This window comes from Sycon ciliatum, chromosome 11 (assembly GCF_964019385.1).
Source record: "Sycon ciliatum chromosome 11, ocSycCili1.1, whole genome shotgun sequence".
NCBI classification, from domain to species: Eukaryota; Metazoa; Porifera; class Calcarea; order Leucosolenida; family Sycettidae; genus Sycon; species Sycon ciliatum.
Window position 1 is genome coordinate 20470456 of NC_088653.1, and position 8479 is coordinate 20478934.

General features: G+C 47.6%; 1 long non-coding RNA gene across 1 annotated transcript; it reads left to right on the forward strand.

Moving 5' to 3' along the window:
* On the forward strand, positions 1–2785 carry LOC135827578 (uncharacterized). Its single transcript, XR_010555504.1, has 3 exons — positions 1–185; positions 368–655; positions 2059–2785. It is a non-coding gene; the product is annotated as an uncharacterized LOC135827578 (long non-coding RNA).
* The last annotated feature ends 5694 nt before the right edge of the window (positions 2786–8479 follow it).

The following is an 8479-nucleotide window of genomic DNA, read 5'->3' on the forward strand; positions in this document are numbered from 1 at the left end:
TCGAAAAGAAGAAGAAGAATGAACTACTTAGTTGCATTTGATGATCGTGATGGAGGCAGAGAGTGCTGCTGATCGCGATCCAGATCCGGGTCAAGAATCACCTCCTGATCCTAAGGAAACCTCAGCTGACGTAGATCTACGTTCTCTTCGCGTGAACGCTCAGTCTGTGTTGGCTTGGGCCACAGGTATGGTTTGAATTCTAATTTTCTGTTATTATATTTTTCAATTTGTCTTGAAACTTTCAACCTTGCTACTTAGCGGCTTCTGATCTGGTGCACGTACTGCAGAAAAAGTTGCGAATATTCATGAATTGGAAGAAATACTTGTGGGTTGATAGAGTGCAGGACTTGTTCAATGGTTTCTACAGAGCGTTCCGAATCCCAGCCGCTAAAGACCCACAGAAGGCAAGAAGCTTGCGTTGCAAAGCTGCTGTCCCGCCTGACTGCGGAGAAAGAAGACTCGTTTATGGTTGTTCTACAGCCGCTGCTGACGTCCATCAGCTCTGTCCTGCTCCCAGCAGCAGATAAGCCTGGATTTCAATGAGTCGTGTCCCAACTCCGGTGTGAACGATTTCCTGACGTCAAGACGAAGTGGGGTCAAGTCATGGGTGTTGCAAAGGAAGCTGTCACAAGATGAATTGATCCAGTATTGAACGGTAGGTTTTGTAAAGCTGCTCTAGCATTTGGATACTATAAATTATAACATTAAATTATTACTTGTATTCACGAAGCCATGCCCTAGACGTGCGACATAGCGTGCGTCCATGTGTATATGTGTGCGTGCGTGTGTATATTGTGTGCGCGCTTGTGCATGTCGTAAAATCCCGCCAGAGCACCCCTACCTCCGCAACCATTCGAGTAGATCCATTTGGGGAGGGGCGGATGGGCGAGTCCTGCTTGCCGCATTCAGTACTACATGAAAAAGTACTCACCCTACGAAAACTGTGCGTGCGTCTCGTACACCCAACAAAAGTCAAGAGCTGGGAGTCGTACAAACCCATCAAAACCCTAGGGTGTGTGCGCTCTCTGGTCAAGAGGGTGGGAACTGTTGCGTACATTTCCAACCAGGGTCGAGGACGCGTCTGCAGTACAGTACGACCTCACACTTCACATAGGCATACGAGGATACAACTCTATTGATAGATAAGATAACGTGCTAGTAGATCTCTGCCATGCCAAAGTTGCATTCAGTAGAGGTAGTAGTCTCTGTCAAACGTGTTTGCCATTGGCTCACGGCACTTGTAGCAGCTGATCGGACGATGCAAATGGACTCCCAGTCCACATTAGCTGGTTCTTGAGATGCTTCCGAAAATATACCATGGCACGCACTTTCCACTGTTTTTACATAGGGCCGGAAGTGTGTTGTCCTGAGCTTGCCACGATACTTTCCGATCTGTCCATCTCCTCTCTTTGTTAAGTTGGAATTATTTGAAGAGCTGATGGCTGGTAACTTGCTGGTCAGCTGGTAGGAATACGTTTGCAAGTGTTGCTGCTGATTTGTACATTGAATTGCCGGAGTGACGTGGCCTTGAGTAGTCTTCCCCAGCAATGAACTGAAGAGTAGCATGCGTATTGAATTCTCTTGTTGCCGGTTCATCGGTCCCTCTCCATGACACCGGACTAGACTGAATTACTGGCATCCCTTCATCGGCCTGCTTTTCGCCTCGAACTTCACGAGTCTTGAAATCTGGACCCAAAATAATAAAAGTGGGACTCAATTGCGCAGTTCAGACGATAAATTGATGCAATAAGGGGTCATCGCAAAAGTGTTTAGTCATCCCTGAAAAAAACATCATTCATTTCGTACTCGGACCCCCTCTCCACCCTCCGAAATGAATGGATGACGAAAATCGCATGCATATACATGTGTATGCATAGCGTCAGTCAACAGAGATTTTAGCTCCCCCCCCCCCCCCCCAGGAACGATCTTCGTTTCAGGGACGACCAAAACTTGTGTGACCACTGACTTTCTTTCTCTGCTATCAAGCAGTATGCAGTATTTGTAACAGTAATTACTTGTCTGTGTCATGTGCATGCATTGCCGTATTTCCTTTTTAAGGCTACAGCACAACCGAGAGAACGAAATGTACGTCGCAATCAAGCTATGTCGTTGCCATCTTCTATGTGCCATGCGTTACCTGATGTGCCAGCCTGCTATGTCGGATACCGCTAACCATGCATCGACTAGGCGCCAGGCGCGAACTGATGGTGGTGGTAGTGGTGGTGGTGGTGATGAGAAGGAGAGCTCTGTGCAAGAATAACTTTGCAGTTTAGAGAGCGTGTCTGGGCAGGCGTGTATTTACCGCCATATTGCCAGGTGTGTATTTACCACCGTATTAATCAACTATGCGCTACCTGATGTACCAGCATGCTATATCGGACACCACTCACCCTGCATCGACTAGGCGCCAGATGCGAACTGATGATGGTGGTGGTGGGAAGGAGAGCTCTGTGCCAGAGTAACTTTTTCAGTTTAGAGAGCGTGTGTGGACAGGTGTGTATTTACCGCCGTATGAATCCACCACAGTACGATCAGCTGACGTTATAACTTATAAGGATGATCTCGTGCAGCGATATGATGATATTTTTTCAGTCTTTTCTAAGGACTCTCCACTGCGTTTTCGTTCCACTCGAATATGGAAAACGCGGAAGGTTGTTAGCACTGTGTTGAGGCAGCTATTGTTGACTTTATTCGGAATTAATTCTGTTGTATTTGCACACATTCCTGAGTGCATTGTATTAGCATCCAATGTGTGTTATCTGTGCGAGCTTCTGACCTTGTGAACATTCACCGAAGGTTTGGTTGGTGGCGCACAAGATCTTACGGGATGGCTCTTGCGGGCTCTCAGCCCTGCGTTTACTGCATAAAACATGGCAGAACAGTTCAAGCTTCAATTTAGGCCATTTCCTCACTCTGACTCCCAATATTTCACATGTGTAATAATTATAAGTATTGTAGATCCCTGGGACAGCGCCATTTTGTTAGCCAATGTTAGTCCTGAAGAAAAATTGACTTCATTGTCCTAAAGGTGAGAACAAATTGGGACTATTTGTGAAGGAAAACTTTGGAAAATGCAATTTCGAATGTAAGTCATTTCGTTTATCTGGATTCGTCCAATATTTCACAAATGTGCAATATGAGTATTGTAGATCACTGGGACAGGGCCACTTAGTCTGTCAAAGTTAGTCATGAGGAAAAAAATTATTTCATTGCCCTAAAGGTGAGAACAAATTGGGACTATTTGTGAAGGAAAACTTTGGAAATATAATTTCGAATGTAAGTCATTTCGTTTATCTGGATTCGTCCAATATTTCACAAATGTGCAATATAAGTATTGTAGATCACTGGGACAGGGCAATTTAGTCTGTCAAGGTTAGTCATGAGGAAAGAATTTACTTCATTGCCCTAAAGGTGAGAAAATATTGAGGCAATTTGTAAAGAAAGGATTACCTCATCTTAGGTGGTCAAAGTGCCTCAGAGTTCGAGTGGCAGTGCAAAGCCAGTGAGTAAGCCAGTACAGTGAACAAGTGAACTCCTCAGCGATGGCCACAGATGGCTGTATTTCGGCAATGGAGATCGAAAGTCTGACCCGTGACAATTGTTCTCGAAAGGACGAAGACGACGATTTCTCGCTATGTACGGATTTCCCGCGCGCTATGACCTATGTACGGACTTGTCCCACACCGAGCAGGTCGTAATATTTTGAATCGTTGAGTCGATCATGGTTGTGCACAAGTGATGCGCGTGTCGCCTCCCGGGTCTATACGACTCCCTGGTTGGGATGCCAAAACTCGATTACGTGGGAGGACATCTTGAAATCTGATCACCCTAGAAATGAGTTCGCGTGACTCGAGCTATGCACGCGGCAGTGCACGCCTACGCGGCGCGGAGCACAGCAAGGACTCGAGTCGAGAGAGTTGCAGTGACCTGGTGACTGACAAGAAGAAGTAGAACTGAGGAAGACGGAGACGGGCTGGGGACTTGTGTTTCACTTTGGTTGCCGTTCACTGTCGTTGTTATTGCTTCTTTCCGAGCGAGTGTGTTGCGAGCAGTGCTGGCCTCGTAAGCCGAAGGCTTCAGACAGTTCGTTCGCACGCTGAGTCCTGCGATGAGAAGTCGCGAGTTCTGCCGCCGAGTCTTTACTGAGAAAGGGATCGACATCTATGTCGTCCGCTGGTGCACTGGCACAGGTGAGGAGAGGTAGAGGACAAGAGCTCCTTGATGGAATGAAGCAAAGACTCACACCGTGTTCTAGTTCGTTATCTCTGTTCTCAGAGCGTTTTGTAAATGCACTTACACGAGTGAAAGAGCCGTGCCACGCTGCTGTGAGAAGTGACGATGGAGAGTTGTGAATTATTTGATTTGCCACTCTCTTCCGTTGCAAGAGGACGAATCAAATGGCTTTGCCGTTGTACTGGTCATGTATTTTCGGTTCGCCATAGCTGCTGAAGCACACAGCAGTAGAGCGCCGATGAGCGAGACAGCAAACGGTGAATAATATTTCAAGAGTTCGTCAGTCACGGAGGAAACATTGCAAAAAACGCCTTGCTGCTGCCTCGCTGGTGTAGTTTCCGCATCGTGCAACGCATATGCACAGGCTTCCTTCCTTGTCGTCGCGCACGGGAATTCGCGTGCGCCCCTGCCGACTTAGCTCACTTCAAAACAGTATAAGGTAGCACAATATTGGCCGATTTTGACAATCGATGGCTCAAATTCTTCAGGAGATACTATGCTACAGTTTAACCGAAGCGATTTTTCCCTAGATGAAGGGATCGCTGTAGAGCATTCACGGACTTTGTGACAATATCTTTAGTTTCCCGGGGCCAAAATCAAAAATTCCTTCGGTTGAACCCCTAGTTTACATCTTGCCTGGTTCCACCCAAATTTTCAGTGTCGTACTGTCTACCCGTGCTACCTTATTCTATTTTGAAGAGGCATGTGTCGCATTGAAAATGCGCTGCGAGATGGCTAGAGTTTGTGTACAAGGGGTGGTCGAGCTGTGGTCGCGTGACAGTCGACCTGTCGTTGCGTGAGCTGGCCAGAAACAAAATGGCGCCCACGTATTTGTACACAACCGTGAGCCCTGATATTGGTGATCACCGAAAAAGGGCTGCTTCTTCGCCGCCTTTCCAAACAACGTCGCCTGTCTGGACATAGTCAATAACAGTCGTCAGCGCCAGCGCTAGACGGAAGGACTTCAAAGGAGTGCATGGAAGACGGTACTCTGGACGAAGGAGACAGTGAAACTCAAAAATAGAAAGTGTCGACTCGCCGTCGAATGCGCCGAACTAACTTTATGATCCCCGGCCCAGGAGCAGCCAAGGAAGCGCGCGCGGGGGCGCAGAAACTGCCAGAACTACAAAAATATTTGTAGTAGACGCGCGCAGCCGCGCGTGGAAAACAGGGGCTACACGTAGACGTACACGTGGCACGCGCACGTGTCATTTCGGAAGTTTTTCAATCCGTAACTGGCCTTGACCCACCCACCCACTTTCGAAGCTACTCCGGATTGGAAAAAACTTTCGGACGACCCCTAACTTTGGCCTAAGAGTAAGAGTATACAAATACAATGGTGACTGAAACATTGAAAGTGAAACACACTGGCGCGCAAAACCTGCCACACTACACAACGGTCACAAGTCTACAGAGTCAGTAGACCTACCCAGTCAGTGTGCAGCTGCCATGTAGATCTACTACTACTGTACTTACTAGTAGTAGGTCTAGTACTAGTAGTACTACAATGTAGTATAGTACTGTATGATTGAAGTCTACTACCGGTAATTATGGTAATAGTATGCCCACGTAACGACGTCGTTGCACAGGCAGATTATGCAGATTTTCCGCGATGCACCTTTCAGTTGAATAATCTGATGCAGAAATCTCTCACTCGCCACAGTCTGACGGCAGGAGTTCAGCCTCCTACTACATGTAGTAGTACTAGTAGATCTAGCCGCCTCTGCTCTAGATGTTTGCAATCTTTGTCGTCGTGCTGCTTCCTGCCTGCCTTCTACCAGACTATGTCATCCTGAGTATCTACACTGCAAGAGTTTCCTCGGCGAAGCAAGCTAAAAAATTAGTTGCACAATCTTACTGCCGGTATTTGGGTGTGACTCTGAGAGCCTGGAACAGAAGAGGCAGGCCAGTTTGTGGCGAGCGGCGCGCTTAGTCCGTAAGTACATGTACATGTAGTTACGAAAGGGATGCAGCAGTTCACACTGTTTCGTTCGTTCCACGGCCACATCCGTTCAAGGGGAGAGATATCCTGCCCGTCTACCTTTTATCGGACGGTTGGGATAAAGGTGAGGTTGGAAAATAGCTGTGCAAGACGTACAACACTCGGAATGCCGCTAATATCACACAGTAGCAATCAGTACTTGCGTGGTTTTCCAGAATAATTAAAGGGGAAGTATACCCTAAAATCAAATTTTCACCAGTTGTAGTCTTCGGGGTGCTGAGTCGAATGGTCTTGGTCCGAGGAAGCTGAGACGCTCCCTTCCTACTTGAATCCCAATCGAACTCGCGCACTTCCACCGAAACTGGGTGACTGCGCCCTACTAGATGGGGATTTGTATGCAAAATGTCACTAAAAGCGCCATTTCGTTCTTATAAAAGCACGGATGACCGCGATTGGCCCATATGTTGTAGTCTTTTGGACGCTGAGTCGACTGGTTTTGGTCCGAAAAGGCTGCGATGCAGCGTTCCTCCTTTATTCCCAATCGAACATGGTTGAACAAGCGGTCACGTGCTCCTGCGTACACCACTCACCTGGTCACCGTGCCTGCAGGGTACAACTTACTAGCCTGTTTGACCTTTTTTGGGTGCAGTCCTGTCACTCGAGTTGAACTCGAGTTGAACCTTGGTGTGAAAGTTGTCGCCTGCTGGCGCGGTGACCAGGTGATTTGGGCACCCAGGAGCACGTGACCGCTTGTTCAACCATGTTCGATTGGGAATAAAGGAGGAACGCTGCATCGCAGCCTTTTCGGACCAAAACCAGTCGACTCAGCGTCCAAAAGACTACAACATATGGGCCAATCGCGGTCATCCGTGCTTTTATAAGAACGAAATGGCGCTTGTAGTGACATTTTGCATACAAATCCCCATCTAGTAGGGCGCAGTCACCCAGTTTCGGTGGAAGTGCGCGAGTTCGATTGGGATTCAAGCAGGAAGGGAGCGTCGCAGCTTCCTCGGACCAAGACCATTCGACTCAGCACCCCGAAGACTACAACTGGTGAACATTTGATTTTAGGGTATACTTCCCCTTTAATTTTGTTGTGACCCTCTCCCTTGCCTTTGTACAAGAGCGGCTGACCACGTTTGTACAGTGAATGCCGCTAATATCACACAGTAGCAATCAGTACTTGCGTGGTTTCCAGAATAATTAATTTTGTTGTGACCCTCTCCCTTGCTTTACACAAGAGCGGCTGTCCACGTTTGTACAGTGAAGATTGGATATAATGACACTCCTTCGGGAGAAGACAAATGTCGCTATATTCGATCAGTCACTAAACGCGATCTTCACATTTAGTATGCAATATGTGAGCCGCAGCCAGCAAAAATGGTACTATAGGGTGAATTTTTGGAAAACGGTTTTTTTGCTCCAAAACACTTCTTCATATGTGAATTATAATTCCTGATAGTTTGAACGTATTCTAAGGTGCTGGGGTAGGTTAAATACCACTATATGTACAAGGGTGTCCAAATTGGCAATTGCTGTCAGCTTACTTCTGCATTATAGTTAGTCATACGTCCTCTGCCATGCCCTCGGCCTCTTCTTGGCCTGTGGCATTGCTCCAGGGTGCTTCTGAGTCTTGGCCCAGGTATTGCTTGATCTCCTTGTTCAGGTACAGCAGCCTTGTATCACTGATACCACCTGGTGGCAAGGTTATGGGCAGGCCCCTTGCAGCTACAGCAGCAGAGTTGGTGGACGAGCGCATGTGCCTTATCTCAACCTCATCTGCTTGACAGTGCTTCTTCATGCAAACGACACCAGGAGATTCCCGTGCACGCAGCCGCTCACACTCACAGCGTGCGCAAACATCAGACCTCTGCTTCATGATGCATATATCTGGAGTATTGCTATTAGCTTTCCAAAGCCGTTTGAATGTGATCAGACTAATTGGATGCGCACCTTCAGAATCACAGTATAGACAATGAATTTCTTTCTTTGTACAACTAGCAGGAAGATATGTGGGCGCCTTTTCTGCGCATATGTGAACGAAAATTTGCGAGAACTTGCAGTTGCAGCTCCAGCGCTGGGGATAGATATTTTCATTATCGCTGCAAGTTCGCCCAGCACGTACCGCTTCAGCTCACCCCTCTTCATTGCTCTCAAGTTACATACCAGTTCCTCGAGCTGGTCCGGAGGTAGCTTGGTCCAATGATTCACTTTGCATTTGCAACCGATGTCCAGTGCGTCGCGCATCATCGCCGCTGCCGCTCCACTTGCTGCACTCGTTCCATCGCTAGTGGTATCCTCTGC